The sequence below is a fragment of the Ailuropoda melanoleuca genome, chromosome 7 (genome assembly GCF_002007445.2).
Source record: "Ailuropoda melanoleuca isolate Jingjing chromosome 7, ASM200744v2, whole genome shotgun sequence".
NCBI classification, from domain to species: Eukaryota; Metazoa; Chordata; class Mammalia; order Carnivora; family Ursidae; genus Ailuropoda; species Ailuropoda melanoleuca.
The window spans coordinates 128,121,623-128,146,375 of record NC_048224.1 but is presented as its reverse complement, the minus strand read 5'-3'; the positions used below and the strand labels follow the sequence as shown (position 1 = coordinate 128,146,375).

General features: G+C 41.7%; 1 long non-coding RNA gene across 1 annotated transcript in view; it reads right to left on the bottom strand.

The window, feature by feature from the left end:
* Positions 1 to 18,636, bottom strand: part of LOC105235668 — a 27,644-nt gene extending 9,008 nt beyond the window's left edge. The window contains exons 1-2 of the long non-coding RNA XR_854029.3: positions 18,531 to 18,636; positions 9,921 to 9,999 (exon numbers count right to left, since the gene is read on the bottom strand). This is a non-coding gene — a long non-coding RNA (uncharacterized LOC105235668). The remainder of the gene's footprint in view (positions 1 to 9,920; positions 10,000 to 18,530) is intronic.
* Between the last annotated feature and the right edge of the window lie 6,117 nt (positions 18,637 to 24,753).

Below are 24,753 nucleotides of genomic sequence, written 5' to 3'. Positions count from 1 at the left end.
ATATATATATATATATATATATATATATATGTATATATAATATGCATAGCTACCTGCTTCATTTTGGGGTTTTGTACCAGGTGCATATATTACCCATTGGAAAGAACAAGCAAATAACTTATTTAAAAATTTTTTAAAAAATATTTGTTTATTTATTTGAGGAGGGGAGGAGCAAGAGAGAGGGAGAGAGAATCTCAAGCAGACTCCATGCTGAGTGCAGCACCCAATGCGGGGCTCGATCCCACAACCCTGAGATCATGACCTAAGCTGAAACCAAGAGTTGGCCGCATAACTGACTGAGCTACCCAGGTCCCCCTGCAAATAATTTATTTAAAAAGAAGATAATGTTGGTAACAGTGGGGACTATGGATTTTAGGATATAGCTGAGGCTTGCGATAGGAAGACTAGTTATACCTAGTTAGACCAGCTTAAATTTGAAAGGAGTAAGCTAGAGGATAGGGGTAGTAGTAAGAATTAGACCTTGCCCTAATATGCTATAAGATGTAACTTAATAATATGGTGTTGTCTTATTTTAAACTTTATTTTGTGCCTTTGGATTAAGGTAAAGGAGAATTTGACAAAAGTCTTAGTCCCAAGGTGCCTCTAAAAACAATTTTTTTCTGCATTTCCATTATTAGGAAATAAATACTCATACCAGAGAACTTGAAAAACATGCAAAAAACGTTAAAGAAGAAAAATTCCTTTAATTCTAATACTGTTGGATAACCAGGGTTACTATTTTGCGTGTGTCCCACCATTATGCTTGCCCCCTTACACATACATACACGTTTTTTAGAAGGATCATAATATACACAATTTTGTGGCTTAAAAAAAACCTTTGTTGTATTGTATGTTTCTTAATGTTATTATAAAATACTCTTCTACGACATCCTTTTTAATGACTACATATTATTAAAATTCTTTATTGTTGGACATTTGGATTGTTTATAATTTCTTTCACTTATAAAAAACACTGCAATGAATCATTGTGTACATGCAAATATACTTACATCTCTGATTATTTCCTTATTATATGGTTCTGGAAATGGAATTGCTGGGAGAAAGGGTATGCATATTTTAAATTTGGATACTTACTGCCAAATTCCCTTCCAAAAAGTTTGTCCCCGTGTTACAGCTCTAGCAAAATGCTGTAGTTGGGAAAGTAGAAAAATGCAAAGACCTACTTCTTCTGTTTGAAAGTTCCCTCATGTAGCATTACCATTCATTTTCATCTTTGCGAATTTACTGGGGTGACAAAAGATGCTTCATTATTGTTTCAGTTTGGATTTCTTCCATCTCAAGGGACCTGGAATTTTTTATATGTTTGTTGGTCATTTGAAACTCTTGCTTTGTTAGCTATTCATTCTCTTCAGGCTAATTTGCTTCAATCCATTATATTGTAAAGAAATATATCTAAGTACTGAATATCAATGAACTTTGCAAGCATCAAAAAGAAATAGCTAGATTCTGTTTAATTATAATCTCAACTTTGGAAGGGCATAGTGTCCTAAGGAAAACTGCAGAAGCTTGCCATTCATTCAAACTTTTTTTCCTAAAGAGATTCCGAAAATAGCAAAGAACAGATGTGATCCCTTTCAGTTTCCGTGGACCTAATGAAGACATCCTAAGTCATCTAGGAAAAGGAGAGGGACTAAGGAGGGTGCTGGTCCGCTCTGCACACTGTTTGTATTATGAGCGTGGGGGCAAGGTTGTCTGGATAGCTAACTCCAGTCCCACTGAAAGCAAGAAGCACGATAAATAATGATAGAACAGTCTTTCATAGTCCCCCGTAATGTATTTGTTGAGTGAATGAAGGCATGCGGACATTGCCCCTTTCAAGGATGCAGGAAAGTTAGACTGCCGGCTTTCAGTTTAGCACAAGCCGAGTTGCCCAGCCAGAAATGACTTTCAGACAATAATGTCAGAAGAGAGGAGCTTAGCAGTGGTTTATTGAATGACTTCATGTTCTTGGCATCATTTATTCCTATTTTTTTATTATATTATTACATCTTATTGCAGGTGTTTAACAAATTCTTGATAAATACAGATTGAATGAATGATAAAGAATATAATTTTCACTGTAATTCTCCTAACAATATATTTGAAATTGCTCGTTATTATTCTCACTTTACTGATAAGGAGTGATGGCCCTGAGGTGTTAAAGAGACTTAGCAGTCAAAGCTCATACAGTTAACACACGGCAGAACCAGGCTTAGAAACGATTTCTTCAAATCAAATGCCCTTATCTCAATACTACAATCGTAATTTCCCCTGGGTCACTTTCTTGCTCCCTATTAATTATGTTAAATGCCAATTTCTCAGTCTGTGACTGTTCTCCACAACCTGGGCTAACCTCATTCTCCAGTCTCAACCCTCCCATTACCCTAGTGCATGTTACGGTGGCCTCTCTGAAAGCTGCTCTTAACCTGCGAGTAGCCACAGTGCATTGGGGGAGATGACTCTTAGTTCAGTGGTGTGTCTGACTGTTACAAGAATAAGGGAATCCTCCCGACCAGGGAATGGGTTCATGCACAGACGAGTGACCAAACTCTGGCCAAAGAGATGCAGAGAGTGTTGTTTCTAGTAAAGTTCTCTGTTTCTAAGACAGTAATAGCAAGCCCCTTGCTTTCTCTTGTTGGATGGGAGCAAGGAGGTGCATTTTCCGTCTTTTTTCACGAAGTGTAATGTTTTTGAGATCCATCCATGTTGTCGTGTGTATCTGTAGTTCATCTCTTTTTATTGCTGACTCATAGTCCATTGCATGGATGTGCTTTTAATTTGTTTTTCCATTTTTGTGTTGATGGGCATTTGGGAAGTTTCTAGTTTGAGGCTCTTAAGAATGAGGCTATTATGAATATTCTTGTATACATCTTTCTGTGGATATATTTTTCTTTTTTCTTTTTTTTAAAGACTTTATTTATTTATTTGACACAGAGAGAGAGCCAGCGAGAGAGGGAACACAAGCAGGGGGAGTGGGAGAGGAAGAAGCAGGCTCCTAGCGGAGGAGCCCGATGTGGGGCTCGATCCCAAGACTCTGGGATCACGCCCTGAGCTGAAGGCAGACGCTTAACGACTGAGCCACCCAGACGCCCCTCTGTGGCTATATTTTTCTTGGGAAAAGTCACAGGAGTGAGACCTTGAGTATTATGCTCATTTTTAAGTTCCAGACTATTGGGGTAAGAAAAAGGGCTATAACTACTTAGCTTAGAAGCTTCACTATATTATCCTGAACTCATTTTAGTTTTTTTGTTTTACTGTTTTTTTTTTTCTTGGAGAGGAAAATTAATCATTATCAAAATATCAGAAGATATCATTAATATATACCCAATTTGCACTCTAGGCAACTTACATCATATATTGTTGCCTAATGCTGTTATTTAGTAGCTGTTTGACCCGGACGGATTGCTTAACCTCCCTGGTCTTCAGTTTCCTCATTTAGGGATTAAAAATAGCACTTACTTCATAGGGTTTTTGTGAGAAGTAAATAACATATGTAAAGTCCTTATCACATTGCCTGACATATAAAGTCACTCAAAAATATGAACTATTATAATTATCATGATGTGGCATCTTATAACAACCCATGAAATAAGAATTCGTACCCCATTTTTAGAGGCAATAAGTAACTTATCCTAGTTACAGAACTGGGAGTGGGATTCAAATTTGAGTCTACTTTGCCACCAGAGCCCGAGAATATTCCATTACATGATTTCCCCCAAGGTATGTTTTTCATAGAGTATCTCATTTAAATCTTTACTGCAATCTTATTAGATGACTTCTCTCAATATGAAAGGAACAAGAAACTGTAAAGGAAAGAATAACGAACTAGAAAAAAAAAGGCCTGAGACAAAGTCTCAGAAAAACTTGGAATACAATCTGGTTTATGGGTTTTTTTTTTTTTTTTCTGTAAACTATAGATACGCAGAGTACTTTTCAAGCTTTTTAGCTGCTGTAAGAGTATTTTACAAGTAAAGATAGGATTTAGGAGGGTTTTTTGTTTTTGTTTTTGTTTGTTTCTATTTTTCTAAAATGTAACCATATATTCCAGTTCTTTTTCTGTTTTTTTTTTCTCCCTCTTTACTGCCTTTGTCCCCTATTATAATCAGGCAAGATTACAGATGGCACACTCAAATGGGTTTATAGGAAATTTTAATAAAGGGATTATTTATAAAAGTGTAGGCAGAGTTGAGGAGAACCAAAAAAGGTTACTGAAGGGCTGTGAGGATGGAAAGAGTAGGAAGTCATCATGGCCCGTGTTTTGGAATAGGCAAGGGAAGGTCGTGGTTACTAGACTAGGAGTACAGGGCTCTGTCTGCAGGAAGGGACTGCCCAACAGGAGTTTCGGCCTTTGATGGAGGGACCCAAGGCATGTCTGGTAACCCGCTGGGGTAGCAGGCAGGAAAAGAAATATTCTGACCCCTTTGTGTGGAGGTCTGATTTGTGAAGGGGATGGGAATGGTGGGGACACACTCTGAACGTCACTATTTTTTTAAAAAAGATTTTATTTATTTATTTGAGAGAGAGAGCGTGCATGAGTAGCAGGTTGGGCAGAGGGAGAGAGAGAGTCTCAAGCAGACTCCCCACTGAGTGCAGAGCCCAACACAGGGCTTGATCGTGACAGGAGTGGAAATCTGGAGTCAGACGCTTAACTGACTAAGCCACTCGGGCGTCCCTCTAAATGTCACTATGACAATTAGACATTTTCATCCACATCTTGCAGACGTGGTAATAGACTTTGGGAGCTTTAGTAACTTGCCCAGGGTCCTAGATCCAGGAAGGGGAGGAGTTGAGATTTAAATCTCGGTTTAGCTAAGTGGTTCTTCAACACGGAGGGAAGGTTTTAAAAAATACTGAAGTCTGTGCCCTATCCTCTGAGATCCTGATATAATTGGTCTGGCTTGGGGCCCAGGCAGTGTATTAAAAGCTCCCCAGGCGATTCTAATGTGCAGTGGGTGTTGGAAAACATTGGTTTGGTTGAACTCCAGTATGTTTTCACTGTAATATGAGCCGCTGTGGGCACAGGGCTAATGACAAGGAAATCACCGAGAAGAGGGAACCCACGGTCTAATGCTAAGCGAAACGTCACAGTACGGTGAGGCAAGGTGCTGGAGGCAGTGAGGAGGGAGGAGGGTGCCTCGGAGGAGGTCGAGCTGGACAGGAGCTGTTAGTATGGTTGTCCCTAACCTGGGCCATTGCTTCAAGGGCTTAATGGTTTTAGCCAATCGAATCCTTATCACCATCCTAGGAATAGGGACTGCTATTATCATTCATAATCGAGTAACATTAATTAAATTAACATTTTATTAACCCATCATTATCTCAGTTTTACAGATAAGGACACTAAGACAGAGAGAGATTAAGTGTCCTGCTCAAGGCCCAGCAGAGGTAGAAGTGGTCTTGAACCCCAGCAGTTTGACCTAAGAGCCCACGGGCGTTAACATTATGGAGATGAGCAGCAGAGGCCGGGGGCCACCGAGAGGAGTGGGAAGACAGAGGCAAAGGAGGTAGTGTTTCAGGCGAAATCACTAGCATGGGAACATCGGGGCTGTTAGATTGCATTGAGGGGAGTAGAGTGCATTTAGGGGAATCTGTGCTGGTTGGGGCTTGGGGGTGTGTGTGGGGGTCATGCACCCCATATCACATTCCTGGGGTGGGGCTGCATCGTGCTTGGTATTCTAAAGGCAGTTGGCAGCCACGAGAGAGTGACTTGGTCACACTGGCATTTCAGAGAGAGCCAGAGAAAGGATGGGACCGTAGCCCAGCAGGAAATGGAAGCAGGTGGGGGCGGTGGGGAAGGTGGAAGGAGAAACAGGCTTGGTCTGGGTGTAGAGGGTAGGGAAAGGTTAAAATAATATTGCAGCAGAGAGGCGGTTGAATTGAGTTCTTTGTGGTGTCCATCAGACATGCCACAAATTATTTACCCTTATAATAAAGCACAGACTTTTGATAATGAATTCTTTAAATAATGAATACAACCTAGCATACGCCAGAATGGCCTCGTAACTGTGCACTCTTATTTGTTTGGGGGAGACAGACATGGGATGATGGGCACGGTTGGGAGTTGCAGTCATAAAAAGGAAGAAGGCCAGGGCCGATGTGAACATGTCAAAATCTGCAAAATCTATGTCCTCTTCTTAAAAAAATTACATTTATTTATGCACACACTTCAACATTTTGTATCTGTTTCATTTATCACCATCGGTGTGGAAGTCTTGAAAAAAGAGAGAAGACATTTAAACATTAAAGTTCAATTTGGGGGTCTAATTTGGTCATCCACATTTATTTCATTTTTCCTTAGTCTCGAAGAGGATGAGACACAGAAGCTCTCCTCCTCACCCTGGCAGGAACAGAGAGGTAAAGATGAGGAATTTGAATTTGGGTGGTAGCCTGGGCCTTGAGAAACCCATCTCAGGATTCTTTCCTGGAGGAATGTACGGGTTGGCACATTTAAAAAAGGTCGTCACAGCGGGAAGCCTGTGGATGGCCAAGGCCAGCAGGGGAGAGGGGTTCGGAGAAGCAGTCTGCGCACCACGGGGTGAGGGTGGGGGGCTGCCGAGAGACCCTGGCTTCTGGGAGCCCAAAGGGAGAGCCAGCAATGAAGCCAAAGCCCCGGACCAGGTTTTCTGGCCTCGGGATTCTTACATGATTCTCTGGAAACTGGGAGACGTCCTGTCCTAACCAGGCTCGCCAGGCTTGCTCAAGGGAGTGGGCTGGATGGGACTCCAAGTGATCCACTTGACTTAGAAGAAGAGGGAAATGTCAAGTTTCCCAGATCGGAGGGTTGAGGAGTAAGCGTCTCATTTGCCATAGAGAAGAGGAGGCGAGGCTTTTTTGTTTGTCTGAGCCTGAAAGACGGGGGTTGAGGGATGGGGGGTGATGGATGGATGAAGCCTCAGAGGTTGAAATCTTAGCATAAAGACACTTAAGACCTGGTCGAAAGGTGCCTGAGGGGAGGCGAGGGAACGTGAGGGCCCCTTTGTAATATCAGTAGGAGGTGAAGTTGTGTCACCTTTCAGGAGGCTCTGCAAACCGTGTGCCTGTTCCGAGGAAGACATGGACCCCCCTCCTCCCCACACCTCTCCCCTCAGGCACCAGGAGGATGTACCCACTAATTGCTTTGTGGGGAGAAGGTAATGACATGTGTTTATTTATTTCTAGTCTTTGCAACCAACGAGACCAGATGAGTTTCGATGGAGGCCCCCTCACTGAATGAAATCAATGTATTAAAAGCTTAAATCTTTATTTTGGTTTAAACTTTCTCTCAGCCCAAGGGATATCGCAGGCCTTGGACCTCATCCCAGGGATGGGAGGAGGGTTTTTTTTTTTTTTCTTTTACATTAATTGATCAGATGTAGGTTTAAGGACTGTGAGAACAGACCCCTTCACATAAAATGCTGGAAGCACCAATGACCCCGGTTCTGAGGCTGCCGGAGAGCCTTCACAGGAGGAGAGGGCAAAGACCGAAAGCCGCAGAAACCGCGCGTGTGTGGGTTATAAGAGCCTACTTTACCCACCCAAAGGCTGGAAAACATTTTATCTTCTTTGAGTCCAAAAAAGATATCTGATTTTATCTGCTCAAGGCAAAATAATCTCATAAGGCCACAAGCATGCAAAATGACTTTCCTTTTGCTCCAACTACTTGTTACAGAATAGCCGAGCTAGTTCTTATGTAGATAGAAAGGTAGAAAAAAACGAGTATAAAAGGCACATGTTTCTTTTTTTTTTTTTTTAAAGATTTTATTTATTTATTCAACAGAGACAGAGACAGCCAGCGAGAGAGGGAACACAAGCCAGGGGGAGTGGGAGAGGAAGAAGCAGGCTCCTAGCGGAGGAGCCTGATGTGGGGCTCGATCCCATAACGCCAGGATCACGCCCTGAGCCGAAGGCAGACGCTTAACCGCTGTGCCAACCAGGCGCCCCAAAGGCACATGTTTCTTACTACCTGGAGTCAACATAGAATATTTTTGTTACGTTTGTCTTTTTGTTTTTGCAAGAAAATGAAATACTGCAGATGAAACTCCCAGTCTTGTTCCCACCACCGCCATCATGAATTTATGATAGGTGTCCATTCAGTGAATTCTTTATTTTCTTTTCATATATTTAAGTATCTACAACCAATATATAATACTAGTTTGTGAATGGGTTATTGCTTTCAATTTACGTCAGTGATGTTACTTGTATTGATTTAACATGTTCATTTTTCCGCTTAACATTGTTTCTGGGGGTGCCTGGGTGGCACAGCGGTTAAGCGTCTGCCTTCGGCTCAGGGCGTGATACCGGCGTTATGGGATCGAGCCCCACGTCAGGCTCCTCTGCTGTGAGCCTGCTTCTTCCTCTCCCACTCCCCCTGCTTGTGTTCCCTCTCTCGCTGGCTGTCTCTACCTCTGTCAAATAAATAAATAAAATCTTTAAAAAACAACAACAACAACATTGTTTCTGAAACATATCCATGTTCACGTAGATAGATCTAGTTCATTCTTTTTAATAGCTCTCGAGTGAATGTACCTAATTTTATTCATCAATTTTTCCCTGTTACTTCAACAGTCTTGCCATTATAGACAATACTGCAATGAACATCCTTATATGTGTTTCCTTGGGCAAATGTTTCCATGTTATATACTGGAAATAGATTTGCTCGGTTGTAGAGTACCCACATTTTTTAAGAACCTACCAAACGCTCACGATCAACTTACCCTCCTATCAGAGATATCTCAGACTATTAGGATAACATTTCTCTCCACATACAAAATTAGATAATCTGGAACCATCTAAACTCCAACTCCCCACAGCCTTTCATCATGCTCAAGACCCGAACCCTTAACAATGGCCAACAAAGCTCTACAGTGAAGCCCTTCCCCATCTCTCCTACCTCACTCTCATACCTCACTGCTCATTCTGCTCTCGCTCTGCTGGTTTTCTTGCTATTTCCTGACATTCCAAGTTCGTTCCTGCCTCAGACTTCTTGGACTTGTGTTTTCGTCAGACTAGAATGTTCTTCAGTCAGATTTTCTCATGGTTTGCTTTGTGATTTCTTTCAGACCTCTGCTAAAATACTCCACTAATAGAGTTGTCTTTTTGGACCATCCACCCCTCCTCCCAATGCCATTCTGCCCTTCAGTACCTTCTTACTTCATTTTGTTTTTATTCATAGCACGTCTCACTATCTGACATTACAATAGGTATTTCTGTTTGTTTATTGCCCCTGTCACTAAAATGTGACCTTTGGGAGGCTTTGTTTCTTTTGTTTCCTGCTATAATTCCATAACCACGATAGTGTTGGAATAGTAAATGCTTCCTAAATGTTGAGCAAATAAGCATAATTCTGGAGAGTCAAGGCTGGAGGGGTGATTGGTGGGTAGTGAAGGGATGTTAAGCATCTTTTGCTCCCTCTCCTCTTGCCCCACACCCTTGTTCTGGAATACGTTTCTATAGATGACAGTGCAGACAACATTCAGAAAGGACTGGAGAGAAGATATTGGAATATTAGAATCTAATACCTGCCTGAACATTTTCTTTTTTTAAGTTAGGTTTAAACCAAGATGTTGCCTGCCTAGCATGGTGGGGTAGCTGCTGTGTTTCCATAAACTATCGTAAATTTGTGTGAGTCACACTAGCCTCTGTTTTTATTTAAGTTATGCACAGAAGGCTTTGACCAGGGGCACCTGGGTGGCTCAGTTGGTTAAGCTTCTTCCTTGGGCTCAGGTTACGGTCCTGGGGTCCTGGGATCAAGGTCCTCGTCAGCGGGAAGCCTGCTTCTCCCTCTCCCTCTGCCCCTTCCCCCTCTTGTGCTCTCTCTCTCAGGTAGATCAACAAAATCTTAAAAAAAAAAAAAAGGCTTTGACCAAGGTTGAAAGGGCCAAGGAAGATATATTAGTTAGTAATTGCTGCGTAACAAATTATCCCACAATGTAGTTATTTACCACACATCATCTCACAAAGTCTGTGGCTCAGGAATCTGGGAAGGCTTAGTCAGCTCCTCTGCTCAGGATCTCTTGCTGGCTGCAGGCAAAGTATTGGTAGGGGCTGTCGTTATCTCAAGGCTCCACTGGGGAAAGATCCCCTTTCAAGCTCACTCATGCAGTCACTGGCAGGATTCAGTTCCTCGTGCTGTTGGCAGGAAGCCTCAGTTTCATGCTAGCTGTTGGCCAGAGGCTACCCTCAGCTCCTTGCCACTTGGGCCTCTTTAACACAGCAACTTGCTTCATTGAAACAAACAAGCCAAGAAAGCAAGAAAGAATATAAGCAAGATGGTGGTCATAGGTTTTTATAATCTCATGTTGGAATTGATATCCCATCGCTTTTGCCATGTTCTCCTCGCTAGAAGCAAGTCGCTAGTTATACAAGGAGATGGGATTGTACAAGGGAGTGAACACCATGAAATGGGGCCCTTGGGAGCCATTTTAGAAGCTGCTTCCTACAGAAGGATCACAAGAGAAGGGAATATATGGAAAGAGTGAATGAAAGTGGCTGAGGCAATAATGATTCCTTTTCCTAAAATCATCCATCAGATACTCTACTCCTATATCCTAGTACATAAGAGAATAGTATGTAGGAAGACAAAAGAGGCCAGAGGTATTCTTCCTGTATTTGTGGCTCCAGGGGAATGGAAAGGTGGAGAATGCATGCTCCTTGCTATGCTGCAGCCTGCTGAACTTCTGGGACTCGGCAATGCCAGGACCCAAGGCTTCCATGTACACTCAGGCCAACCCAAAGTCCAATGGTATTTGTGGCAAGTAGGTACTGAGGAATGTGAGGTTCAGAGTGAAATGTGAGGCAGGTCATATTCTATAGTCACTTGCCCTTTGAATTGGACTCCACCATTAATCTGCCATGTTCAGTGTCCTACTAAACAATAGACGTTAAAAATGAGGCACACGCAGCCCTGAATTTGCTGAGCTATTCTCATACTCAGCCGAGCTCATTTCAGAGCATTCAGACTGTACCACAATTAGCTGCTGACACTATCCTAAAATAATATAAAGCCAGGCCAGTAATTATACACTGGAAGAAACTATGTATAGAAAAGCTCATTAACTTGTGGGGTGGTACAAGGTTCTGAAGTGGGAACATCTCTAACAGGATATAGTGCTCATGTGGGGATGGGTGAAAATCCAGTTGCAAGTCCTTAGCTTAATATTTGACAACATCCTGCTCAGAAAGCATCAAACAGGTCTTCGGGATTTGTGGGTCCAACAAAAGGGTCGGGTTTTCTCAAGTTTCCCTGTAGGTGGCACTGTAAGAGTATTCGAGGGAACACCTACACTAAACCAGGGCCCTTACAAATGGACTATTCATTAGGGTCACCAGCAGGGTCGCCATTGCCACCACCACCATCATTGTCATCTTTATTGCAGTCGTTATTTAGCATTATTGGCTTAGGAACGAATAGCATGAAGCGTAGTTTCTGATCACGTTTTTTCTCTGTTCTGTAACCACAAACTTCTACTGCGAGGGAGGCTAATCTCCCAGGTGCCTGCATTCAGCTTTGGAATTCCCACCTCTGGGCCTTGGCTCCTGTGGCGTCCATTGGCTGGGATGTGCCGCCATGCTCCTCCCTGCCTTGTTTCGAGGGGGTGTCCTGCATGACTCACCACCACCCCACTCAGCTTCCTGAGATACAGTTCAGGGAGGGCTTCTGTCAACCACATAAAGTTTGTCCTGTTTCCTTGCCACTTTCTCACCCTAGTAAAGGTTTTTGCTTCTCCCTTCTAATGTTGGAATCTAAACTAAGTCCTAAGCAACTATCTCCTGGGCTCCCTTTTGTTTACGGCCAATGCCCATCCAGCTCCCCAGAGTGGAAGGTAGCTCCTGACCAACTGTGTTTATTGTCTGACTGCAAACACCTGCCCCTCCTCTTTGTGTCACTCTCTTGACATTGCTTGTGAGCTCCTAGAATTCAGGGACTTTGTCTTATTTTTTGTTATATTCCCAAAGTTGGACACAAGTTCTCAACAAATGTTTGTTGAATGAATGATTCGAAGAAGAAGATTAAGTAAAAAAGCCCCATAATACACTTTCTTAAAGGTAGGGGTACAGAGAGGAAGGGAAATTTCCAATCTTCCTCTTACTGAAAAGTTTTACCTTGACTTTGGGGATCTCACTATCTTGGGGGAAGAAGGGAGAAGCTATGAGAAAGCCTATCTTTTGAGGAAAGAGTGTTGTATTATTCTCTCTTGAGTTGAGCATGTTGGATATTACCCCTCAGAAAATTTCACCCTTCATTGACAGAGTCTTGAGTTAATGGGCCCCCCCACCCCCCACCGCTGAGTCTCGGAGGTCAATCATGATGGTAATGAATTTAAGTGACAGTCTCAATTATGTTGCTAGGGAATAGTTTAGGCCTGAATTCTGGCTGATGAGATCTGAGGGTATTCTTTTTGGAGAATTTAGTATTCACTAAAATAAAGAAAACCATGGAGGCAAAACATTCTTAATCTTGACTACATGTTGTTGGGTTGGTACATTTTAATGTACCATCTGCAGCCATCTTGTGGCCCAGAAAGGAGACTTTGCTTTCATGTCCATGATGTGGAAAGCCCCTTGCTTTTAATGACATGGTGGAATCATGGATTTACCTAGCTCTGAAACTACCTTTCTTCTGGACTTCCTGTAAAATAATAAATCCCTTCTATAAATTTCTAGTAACTGGGTCTACTCTTTCTTATAGCCAAGAGTATCACAACTGACACACCTCACAATTTTCTGTGGTGTTTTCCTTGTGGACTGCACTGGATAGCTTCCCTTTGCCTTTCTAGACCTACCTTCCACCTTTCCTATCCTGCTCTTTACTCTGAAAGGCTGACCTATATTGACTATCTCTGCCTTCTCATCTTACCAAGAAGGGTAATAACCAGCACCTTTTTGAGTTTGCAAATTGTATGTCAAACATTATTTTCTCCAAGGCTTCTCATCAAGTATCACTTGATCTGTGGTTGCCCTTTTTAATTTTGCCCAAGGCCGACTCCAAATATGGTGGCTTATAATTTGATTCCATGTGCCTGTCAGGGTCCCAACAAGGCACAGGTAGCACATTCAAATTTGGGTAATTCAGGGAAGTTTACTTACAAAAGTGTGGGCAGAGTGGTGGCCATTGTAACGTTAGTCAGAGTTAGTGAACCAGCTGTCTGCTTGAATCCAACTCAGGCAGGTTCAAATCCAAAATCTGTCAGAATCCTAGTTCTTCCTAGAGTGTTGTTGGATCAAATGTCGCCCACACTTCCTCTCAGCCAAATTCTTCTCTTTCTTCTAGAAGGACTTCAACTTATGCTTTTTCTGGAAAGTTTCCCTATTCTTCACTAACCACTTCCTGAGCCTTTACTTACAGTTACACTACATTGTTATTAATGCTCAATATATATCAGAGTTTCTGGAGAATAGAGAACACACCTGTTACTTATAAAACCCGTCACTTCTGAGGGGCGCCTGGGTGGCACAGCGGTTAAGCGCGTCTGCCTTCAGCTCAGGGCGTGATCCCGGCGTTCTGGGATCGAGCCCCACATCAGGCTCCTCTGCAATGAGCCTGCTTCTTCCTCTCCCGTTCCCCCTGCTTGTGTTCCCTCTCTCACTGGCTGTCTCTGTCTCTGTCAAATAAAAAAAAAATAAATAAAAAAAAACCCGTCACTTCTGAGTGATATCACCACTATAACATATACCACACTTTATCATGATTACTTTTACTGTGGTAAAATATAAAGTTTACCATTTTAGCCATTTTAAGGGTGCAGTTCATTGGCATTAAGTACATTCATATTGTGCAACCATTACCACTGTCCATCTCCAGAACCTCTTCATTGTCCCAAACTGAATCTCTGTACTATGAAACACTAACTTCTCATTCCCACTCTCCCTCCGAGCCCCTACGCTACTATTTTACTACTGTCTATTTTACTTTCTGTCTACTTTCTGTGTTTATGACTATTCTAGGTTCCTCATATAAATGGAATCATACAATATTTGTCCTTTCATGTCTGGCTTAGTTCACTGAGCATAATGTCCTCAAGGTTGATCTATGTTGTAGCCTTTTTAAGGCTGAATGACATCCCATTATATACGTATACCATATTTTGTTTATCCATTCATCCACTGATGGACATCTTATTATGATTATTTTTAAAACAACCTTCCTTATTGAAGTACAACAAACATACAGAAAAAAGTAAGCCAATTTGGTAAAGTTGGTAAATTTTCATAAAGTGGACAAATTCATGTCATCACCACTCAGATTAAGAAACAGAACATAACCAGGGCACCTGGGTGACTCAGTCACAACCTGACTCTTGATTTTGGCTCAGGTCAAGATCTCAGGGTCGTGAGATTGAGTCCCGCATAGGGCTCCACACTGATGGAGGAACCTGCTTAAGATTCTCTCTCTTCCTCTCCCTCTGCCCCTCCCCCACTCCCCCTCGCATGCTCTAAAACAAACAAACAAACAAACAAAGAAAAAACAACGTTATCATCAGCCTAGAAGCCCCCTTTGAGCTCCTCTCAGTCACTACTGACATGTAGCCGCTGTCCTGACCTCTGTCACCTTGGATCAGTTTTGCCTGTTTTGAGTTACTGAAATTACAGTGTGAAGTGACTTCTGTGACTCAACATTACATTTATGAGAATTTGCTATGTTGCGTGTGTCGCAGGGATTTGTTCGTTTTTATCGCTTTGTGGTACTAAATTGCCACATGCCATTATTTGCATACCATACACTTTTATACGTCTGTTCTACTGTGGATATACTTTTGGGTAATTTCCACTTTTTTAGATTGAATATGTTTACAAACACTCTCTATCTACCTTATGGTGCACACGAGTTTGTATTTTGCTGAGTATATACGTATAAGCAAATATACGCATGCACATACACGGGAGTGAAATTGCAGGGTCATAGAGGACGCAGAGCTTCGCCCTTAATAAATACTGACAAAGAATTTTCCAAAGTGGTTGCACCATTTTATACTCTCATCAGCAGTGTATAAGAATTCTAATTTCTCCATATCTTCATCGACGCTTGAAACTGACGGTCTTAAATTTTTACCATTTGGGTGGGTGTTACTTCATTGTGGTTTACTTTGTGTTTCCTGATGACTTACAGGTTTGAATACATTTATATATTTATATATATTTATTTATTTAAAGATTTTTAAAATTTATTTGAGAGAGAGAGAGAGCACAAGCAGGAAGAGGGACAGTGGGAGAGGGAGAAGCAGACTCCCTGGTGAGCAGGGAGCCTGATGCGGGGCTGGATCCCAGGACCCTGGGATCATGACCTGAGCTGAAGGCAGATGCTTAACTGACTGAGCCACCCAGGCTCCCCCATTTTTATATTTTTAATGGCTATTTTAGATATGTTCTTTCGCGATATGCCTCTTAAAGTTAATTTTTTAGCCATTTATTTAGAAGCAGGCACTTAAAAAAATGAAAAGACTTTACTTTTTAGAATGGTTTTAGATTTACAGACAATTTGAGCAGATAGAGTTCCCATTTCCTTGTGTCCTATTATTAACACCTTGCATTTGTATGGTACATCTATTATAATTAATGAACCAATGTTGATAAATTATTAACTGAAATTCATACTTTATTCAGATTTCCTCAGTTTTTATCTAATAATTTTTTTTTCCTGCCCTAGGATCACATTCAGGGTACCACAGTCCATTTATTAGTTTTGTCCCTTTATGTACCTCTTGGTTGTGACCACGATTTTTCTTATTTTTCATGACCTTGACAGTTTTGAAGAGTACTGATATTTTGTAGGATGCCCCTTATTGGAATGTGTCTAACATTTTTTTCTCATGACTAGAGAAAATCTAAGGAAGGAGATCACCAACATAAAGCACCATTTCATCTCATCACATGAAGGGTCCCTACTAATCAACATTATTTATGATACTCAGTGTCATGATCAATGCCTTGATCATCTGGCTGGAGTCGTGTTTGTTAGGCATTTCTTTTGTCAAGCTACTCTTTTTTCCTCTCCTTTTCCATACTGTACTTTTTGGAAGAGAGTTAAGGAATGGGAGTCACAGAGTTAGTTTTTAAATTATTGCAGGAGACACTTTCTGTGGCATCTACCCAGCTCACATGATTCCCCGTCCTTGGGACTTCCCTCCCCTAAATCCTGAAAGGCAACCTTTCCCTCCCAAACACCATTCCTTTAAACACCTTCTCTCTTAAGCAGCCAGATTTGTTCTACGAAACCCTATCTTGTGGTGGCAGATTTTTAGAGACATTTGAGTCAACAGGATTCCTTCTACAGGCGCTTGGAATTCTAGGGCAAGTCAACCTGTGCTCGCCCAAGCTCAGTACATAGCTACTAAATTAATGACTATTTAATAATACCCTTCCTTTGCCTATTGATTATGCAAATAGTCTAGCTTACATGCTTCCAGCATTGTTGATCGCCTACCAAACATCCATCGTCCTTCCCTCCCTGACCACACGATCCTAATTTTATTTCTCATAGACTATTTCTTCAGTGCAACCCATGTGTCCCAAGAATGAAACCTCACCCCCAGCTCCGGGAGTAGGCTGAATTGCTCCACGAGTAATCCCTTCTTCCTTGCCTGTGCCAGGTTCAGGAACAGGAACGTGCCTCAGCTGAGGACAATGTAATGTGTGGAAAAATTTTCCAGGGTTTCCTGGGTAAGTGCTTCTTTGCTTTTTTGGGTGTACCTTTGAAGGGACCCTGTCTCCCATAGACTGGAACCATGGCATATAGCTCCATACCTACCAGCCACCACAGGCAGCTGGAACACAGAGGGCAGCCTAGAGAGTGTCAGGAAGATGAGCATGAATCACTGATGTTTACCCTTTGTCTAGACCAGTGCTACTCAAAATGTAGGGTGAACAGTCATCAACTTTCTGTGCTGATATGAGCAAGGAAAAGGAGAGTGGTGTTGAGAAGCTTTTGCAGTGATTTGACATGGCAGAGACATGCAAGTGACCAGCGGACCTGTGTAGTCACACAGGCTGTAGGCCAGTTTGAGTGCTGTCCAACAAAGGGATGGGTTGCAAGGGGTGCAAACTGTGTACACATCTTGTGCATTAGAACCATGGGGCAATCTGCACTGGATGGAAATAAGCACACATGTTGTGAAGCACTGCTCTGGATTTAAAATGACACAAGTCAGCTAATTTCTCTGTTTAGGACAAAATGGATTCTGTGTTTTTCAACTCACATGCAAAAGCTTCTGACCTGATACAGTGGGTGGATCCAGTAAAAGGACAAGAGTCCACAGAGGTGTTTTCTGTAGGGCATACCTGTTGTTAAGTGTGTGTGTCTGTGTGTCTGCACACATGTGTGCGCATGTGTTTACCTCGTTCTGCTTCTGGGTAACCATTTCCCAATTTTAGTGATTGCAAAACCTGCAAGAAGGGGATAACTTCTTTCTGGTTCTTTTGTCAACTGCTGGCATTTTTCAGCCCTCACTCTTTGATTTGAATGTGATGCCATCACAAAACACCTGGAAGAGATTCTGGACAAAAAATACATTCATATCTCTATGGGGAACTAAGAAGAGAAACCAGAGTTGACTGTGTGCCATTCACTGATTATGTGTTTACCCTTGTATTTCAAGATTTTCTAATATTGGGAGAACATCAATGTGATTTTTATAACATTATTTTTGTTACAGCCTTTAAGGAGTTAGAATTATAAGTTATAAAAACATTACTTATAAGTTACAAAAATAGAGCTTTGCCCTCTTTTTTATTTTCTAGTGAAGTGAACTAAGGCTTATAAGAAAATTATTACTGTGTGCATATAAATAGAATAAATGCATTTGTTAATAGATATAAAGCTTATTTTTGTGGCTATTCTCTCTTGATATTATTTTGATCCCAAAGGGATGTTTTTGGAGAATGAGATTATTTTTTGCTTGGGAAATAACAATTTCCCCTTACCATCCCAAGGATGGTCTTTAAACTAGTGATCTGAGAAAAATTGCTGTGTGAAATTACAAAGTTTAAGTCTTCTTGCAACTGTGATGAAGTAGGCACATCTTTTTAGCCTCGATGGAATGAAGCCACATGACAATTGATTTATAGTATTTGCTGCCACAGCCATTAAGAGCTCTGGAAGTAGTCCTGGTGTTGAAGGATGAGGCAGATGGGGTGTTCTGAAGAACAACTAGAGAGTTTATTTTGGCTTCAAAGCTGGTTACTATTATAAGAGAGAGAGAACCGGGCAATAGCAAGCTGCAGCAGAAGGGACGGCCTCAGCAGATGAGCCTGATATATTATTTTAAGAACTTTTTTCCAAAGCCAAGTCATAATACCTTATTGCTTTGCATGAAGTAGAAAACACATTTTCTTTATAGGACTTGCTTTCCTTCAAAATGGAGAAAATCAATTACATAAATATGGATCTTATTGTAATGTGAAAGTGGTGGAGCTCTTGACTCAGTGATGCAGTAAAACATGGCACCATTGCCACGGACCTTGTTGGTACAGCCATCTCTCTATACAAGTGGCATTCCGTAACTAGTCCCCTGGTTCCATTTTGTAAAAAATTCAGTTGGAGAGATAGCAATACTCACCCAATATCCCATGGACTCCTCTAGTTCTCAGCCTTCTTGTACTTGAATGGGGGCCATGGGTCTACATTAGGCCAATGGACCATGAGCGAAAGGGATTGTTGTCACTCTTGACCCAAGGCAGTTAAAAACAAGCATAGGTTTCATAATCTTCTTCCCTTTGGTGGTGACCATTTCGACATGGAGGAACCACAGATGGAAGCAGCCTCTCTTATTAAGTCACCACATTAAGAACACCCATATTAGACATCTTATTAGGCTTTGAAACTTTGGCTTCTGTTGCCGTAGCATAGGCCAGTGTTCTACAACCGTGGTAGAATTGGAGGTATTCACAACTTGTAGTGTGGAGGTAATTCCAGAATCAGGGAGATTGATATCTGCCCTAGATGTGGGCACATGGTAGAGTTCCTGGGAGCTCTAGCTCGGCATTGCTTGTTGCCTCCAAACTATTATCATGTGAGCAGAATTGTCCTAGGAACTTTGATGCTATGAACAACAAAAAATTGAAGTTAGCCCTAAATCAGTTCAGGCCAAGGATGAGTAACAGACACTTTCTCCCTTCAATAAACTTGGAGTCTGGTTGGAGAGATAGGATAGCTATCAAGTAGCTAAAATATAAGGTAGAGTGATGAAGAATGTTTCATGAACTTGGGGAGATTACAAGTTGTAGATTGTAACTTGGCTAGAGAAGATAGGTCACCCACATTAATCCAATGAACAAAACAACATGCAGCCGACTCATGCAAACATGAATTTGCATATTCTAGGCATAGTACTGAGTGAATATGGACAGTGAAGAGATCGTTAGGAGATTGAAGTTTTTTTAAGGATAATTTCTATGTTTATGTACAGAACGGTTAACATTGTACTTTTATCCCAGTTTGGTGGGCTTTGCCTTTCCAGCTTGGCAATAACAGCCTTGGATTTTTCTGGAACTCTGATATTGCCTCCCAGTGATGGTGGATCTTGTCATACATGTCATCGTAATTGGCCCTGATGGCTTCTACCAGCTTAGCCGGGGCTCTGTTTTTTCCAAGCAGGAAAAGGCGACAGTGGTGCAGGTTTCTCCATGGACAAGACACATCCTAGTCTGTCCTTCCCCCTCATAAATGAACTAGGGAACTCCCCTCTTACCACACAAGACAGGCAGGAGGACAGCCAACCCAATGGGACGGACATGTGTGCCATCACCTTTTCATGAGCCCTTTTGTTCGACACAAAGCGGTGACAGTATTGATACCTGCTCAAAGGAGAGGTTGGGTCAGCAGGGACATTCTTCGTTGGCAGCTTTTTCTAGCCTGGGATGACAGCTTCTGCTTTTCTTGCTTTGTCTCTGGGCTGCGCTCTGGGCTAGCTGAAGCAGGTGAACAGCTGGTTGACCCCTCCAAGGCCTGGGTGAACTGGTTGGCAGAAGTAAGGAGCTTTTGGATGTTTACAGAGGAGAGCCTCTGCCACTGGCAAAGCAGATGACAGAGGTGGTTATGTGTCCCGTTTTGCAGGCCCACCTGGAAATGACAATTTGCTTCTGATTTGAACATTTTTAAACATTTTGCTAGCATGTCAGGTTTTGGTCAAAAGAATACATGTACATGTGCAAAATTAGCAAACCTTGTGTCAGGCCTGTTGCCACCCTGGTCCCATGATGGTTTTCATTTGTATAGCAGTTTTTCAGATTATTCTCATAGAAATAAATCTGACCACTCAAGGACCATCTAAATCTGGACTTTCAGATTTCAACATATATAAATATGACTATTTTGAGTCCTTTCCCCATTGTAGAGATTTGGGTTTTTTTTAATCAAAAAGACTGTATCAAATCAATTTTTATCACTTTTCTGGTAAGGAAAAAAATGAATGTTTCATATAAAGATGGATATTATCAGATCTTTTTGTCCCCTCTTGAATAAAGGTATGTACTCATGATACTATGAAATTTATCCTCAGCGTTCTGCAAATAATTATACTAAAAGACATGTGGTGTTTGTCTGTTAGCTGTATTAATCTCTCTTTCCTGACATTTTATTAATGTACTAGTGAAGAGATCAAAGAGACTAAAAATTGGGGTACTAGATGAATATCATTTATATGCATATTTTTAGAATAACCTAGGCCCAGGGCGCCTGGGTGGCGCAGTCGTTAAGCGTCTGCCTTCAGCTCAGGGCGTGATCCCGGAGTCCTGGGATCAAGCCCCACATCAGGCTCCTCTGTTAGGAGTCTGCTTCTTTCTCTCCCACTCCCCCTGCTTGTGTTCCCTCTCTTACTGGCTGTCTCTCTCTCTCTGTCAAATAAATAAATAAAATCTTAAAAAAAAAAAAAGAAAAAGAAAAACCTAGGCCCAATACAATTTTCAGAAGAAACTATTATCCTAGGATCATTTTAACTGTCCATTATATATCCTCTGAACCAAATTCTCTAGTTTTTATTACATTTTCTCCTGGGAAAGATAAATGAGGCACCCCACAGTGGAATAGAAAACAGATTTGGCTTTTGGGAGCTGGGAAAATTCTGATCAAATGCCAAGTGCTGAGCTGCAGGTTTTCAAAAACTGTTTATTTTCAAGCCTACAGATGTTGGAAAAATATCACATCAGAGCACATGTCCTTGTTTCTGACCGTGAAATAGGTCAGCCGCTCAAGTGGTGTGTAAGAAAAAGCCCAGAGAAAGAGGGGATGTATACATCTCTTTTTCAGCCCAGACTCTTCGCTGTGTAAGAGGCTCTGCGGGGTTGAAAACTCATCAGTACCATTCTTTGATTAAATCTCTTTCACTGGCGATCTGACTTTGATGATTGTGGTCACAGTTATTAAAAGATTCAGTTATTTTTTTTTAACTTGGTAATTCTAAATTAATGCAGTACTGATACATTCATGACAACCTAGAAAAGCAATTCTCGTTCCCAAGGGGCATAGGCCTAGATCCTTTTTAATGGCAAATTGGTATGGAATTCTAAATGCCATTATTTGGACTCTAGTTCATACGGCGAAGTCACAGAATGCACACAATGTGGGAAGCAGCAGCAGTGAGCACAGAGGGAGGGGCAGGGAGCGTTCCAGACCTGACAGATATCAGGTAAAAAAGTGTGGGAGGAAGGCTGGGGAGCATGAGCCCCCCAGGGGTAGAAGAAAAGCTTCCTTGGGCTTCTTGTCCCCAAAGGGGAAAACATATTTCGTTAGGGGAACTGGTTAGTAACTGTTCTGCGTGGGATGATGTGGTGTAAGTTGAATTTACCAAAGAAATGGGGATGACGCCACTCTGGAATCAATGCAATTTGTCAAATGGTAACAGGGCGGTCACTGCAGTCAAGATGTGCCCCAGCCATCAGACACCTGCAGAAGACGGCTTCCCTATCTTCTTCTCCCTGGAGTGGAGGGGTCAGGGAGGTGGTGGTGGCAGATTCTGAAGGAGATTGTAGGATCCAAGAATATTTGGGGTTGATCATGAAAAGGCAAGTCCTGAGCACATAGAGAAGGGATTTCTACAGACAAGCCTCGTCCCACAGCTACAAAGCAACCTAAACTGCCCAGATAAGCTGCAATTTGAAGTTCAAGGTGTCTCTTTGGAACTCCATTCTACCTAAATTTTACTCTTGGAGAGACAGAGCTCAAGGGACTACTAAGAACATATCAGTGACTTGAACTAAATCATCAGAAACTTTAATTTTAAGGTAGAAGTTAAATAAGGGGAAACGTTGGCAATGAGAAAGATCGCATTAACCATAAAAGAATCTACAAACACATCTGGTGTGTAGGGTAGCCTAGGCTGGATTACTACATCAAACATTTTAAATATCCCTCAAAATGCCCAAATGTTTTTGAATGCTAGCAGGATCTTGTTCATAAATTCTTATGGCCCAAATGAAGCATAGAAAATTCTCAACCTTTGAACTACAGCTCAGAAGTATCTGGAGAAGAAAAGATTGTCCAATGTTAAAAGTAAAAAAAAAAAAAAAAGATCAAAAATAGATTTAACTGCCTTATGCTTTGCATAATGGCTTAAAAATGGCCAACTGTTTTTGTTTCAGAAATGAATTCCCATTGAGTACATCAGGTAATTCTTCAAACTAAAAAAAAGGTGGGGAGGGGAAGAGACAAGATAAAATCTGCTTGACTTTTCCTTGTAAATTTTTGTCTGATTGAAAATTTTAAATCATTTAATATTCATAATCTGCTTTTTTATCTTGAGTTGCAACTTATGTACATTGAGATTTTTTAGGTGTCCTGGTGGGTGTATAATGGGATCTCGTTGTGCCTTTAATTTGCATTTCCCTAATAACTAATGATGTTGAGCACTAGAACTTACCAAGAAGCCCGTAATTTTATTACTCTATTTTTCTTTTTTCGGTATGTCTTTTCTGTGTAGCCCATACATTTACATAATCAGAGTACATCTAGAATTTTGTGTTTTTAAACAAACCATTTTTAAGTTTTTTATGGACCTTACACTTATCTTTTAAAATGGCTTAATAGGGGCGCCTGGGTGGCACAGCGGTTAAGCGTCTGCCTTCGGCTCAGGGCGTGATCCCGGCGTTCTGGGATCGAGCCCCACATCAGGCTCCTCTGCTAGGAGCCTGCTTCTTCCTCTCCCACTCCCCCTGCTTGTGTTCCCTCTCTCACTGGCTGTCTCTATCTCTGCTGAATAAATAAAATCTTTAAAAAAAAATAAAATAAAAATAAAATAAAATGGCTTAATAGCTCACTGATCTTGTGTAGTAGGATTTACTTCGCCATTTCCTCTTGTCGAACATCAGGCTCCTCCCCATTGTCCCTCTGGCTCACTGTTGTCCGTTGTCCAGGAGAGGAAGAATACAGATGCGTTGCCCCGGGTCGTCTTTTAATAGACCGGAAACTATCATTTGTGGAGCGGGATGTCTGGGCTAGGTGTGCCAGCTAGGTGCTTCAGATACGGTTTTTATTTTGTTCTCAGTAGAACCCGCAGAAGTGTCATCTCTATTTTACAGACGAGGTATCTCACGCGAGGCTTTATCACTTGCCATCATCACATGCCCGGTAGGTGACAGAGCGGGATTTCCAGCCCAGGTAATGGGTCCCACTGATGTAGAGAAGGTTCCCAGCCCCACCTCCTGGTTCTTCTCAGAGTCTCTCCTTGCCAGCTCCTGACCTCCCTCCGGATCTCACTCTTTCAGATCGTGCACAGTTCCAGTGCTCCACGCTCAGTGTGTTTTTACCCACCTGTTTCTTTGCCATTTTTTTTTTTTTTACACCAGAACCATATATTAGTGAAATTGCCTGGTCAGGAAGAGTTTGCAAAGTGAGTTTATATCACTTTGATTTCACGGAGGTAACGCTATCCCCTATAATAGCATCCTTCGTTTCAGAGACTTGAAGTTCTTCCTTTTTCTAGTGAAGTGAAAAGTCCTGTCAGTAAGATTTATTTTTATTGTGGTGATGGTGGGAGAGTGAAGAAATTGTATTTATATTCTATTTCTATTATTTGATGTATCATTTCCCTTTATTAACAGTGCCAACAGTGCTGGTCAGAGGTATAATGACACATGCTCTGGTTTCCAATATCGTGTTTGTCGTCCATGTTGATATATCAGGTCACGTTGAAGACTTTTTTGCTATCAGTCAGCACAGTAGGATACCAACCTCAAAATCTCAGCGCCCTACAGCGATAAAGATTATGAACGTATGAGTCAGCTGAGACAACTTTGTTTCCTATTACAGGTTGACTGGGGTGGCTCTGCTCCGTGTGGTTCTCATCCTTCTCCTGGTATCAGCAGGCTGGCGAGAGCCTGTTGTTTCCCGGTGATGGAAGAATCAAGAACCAGCTTCAATATAGCCACATGCCAAGTCCCTGCTAACAGCTCTTTGGTCTAAGCAAGTCATAGGGCGAAAGAGAATGTGGGGAGGGAGTTACACACAATCTTGTGTAGACGTTAGCTGTGAAATCACAGGACAAAGGGCACGGATACAGAGAAGAGTGAAGATTGAGTCCAATGATTTAATTCTTTACAGTCTTCTATGTTGAAACTTTCAGATGAGATAGATATGTGGTATATACCAAAATCCACAGTAGCTTGTGCCAAGTTCCAGTAAAAACTGTGGTGTGGGCTCTTTCAGTTTTGTTTCTTCAAAATAAATTGAAGAACTATGTGTAACAGGGTCACAGATTTTTCTCACACTGTCCTCAGATGTCAGAGCAAAGGCTTCTTCATTTTCTCCTTTAGCTATCCTCTGCTTCTTCCCAAACATCGCTCAAGGAG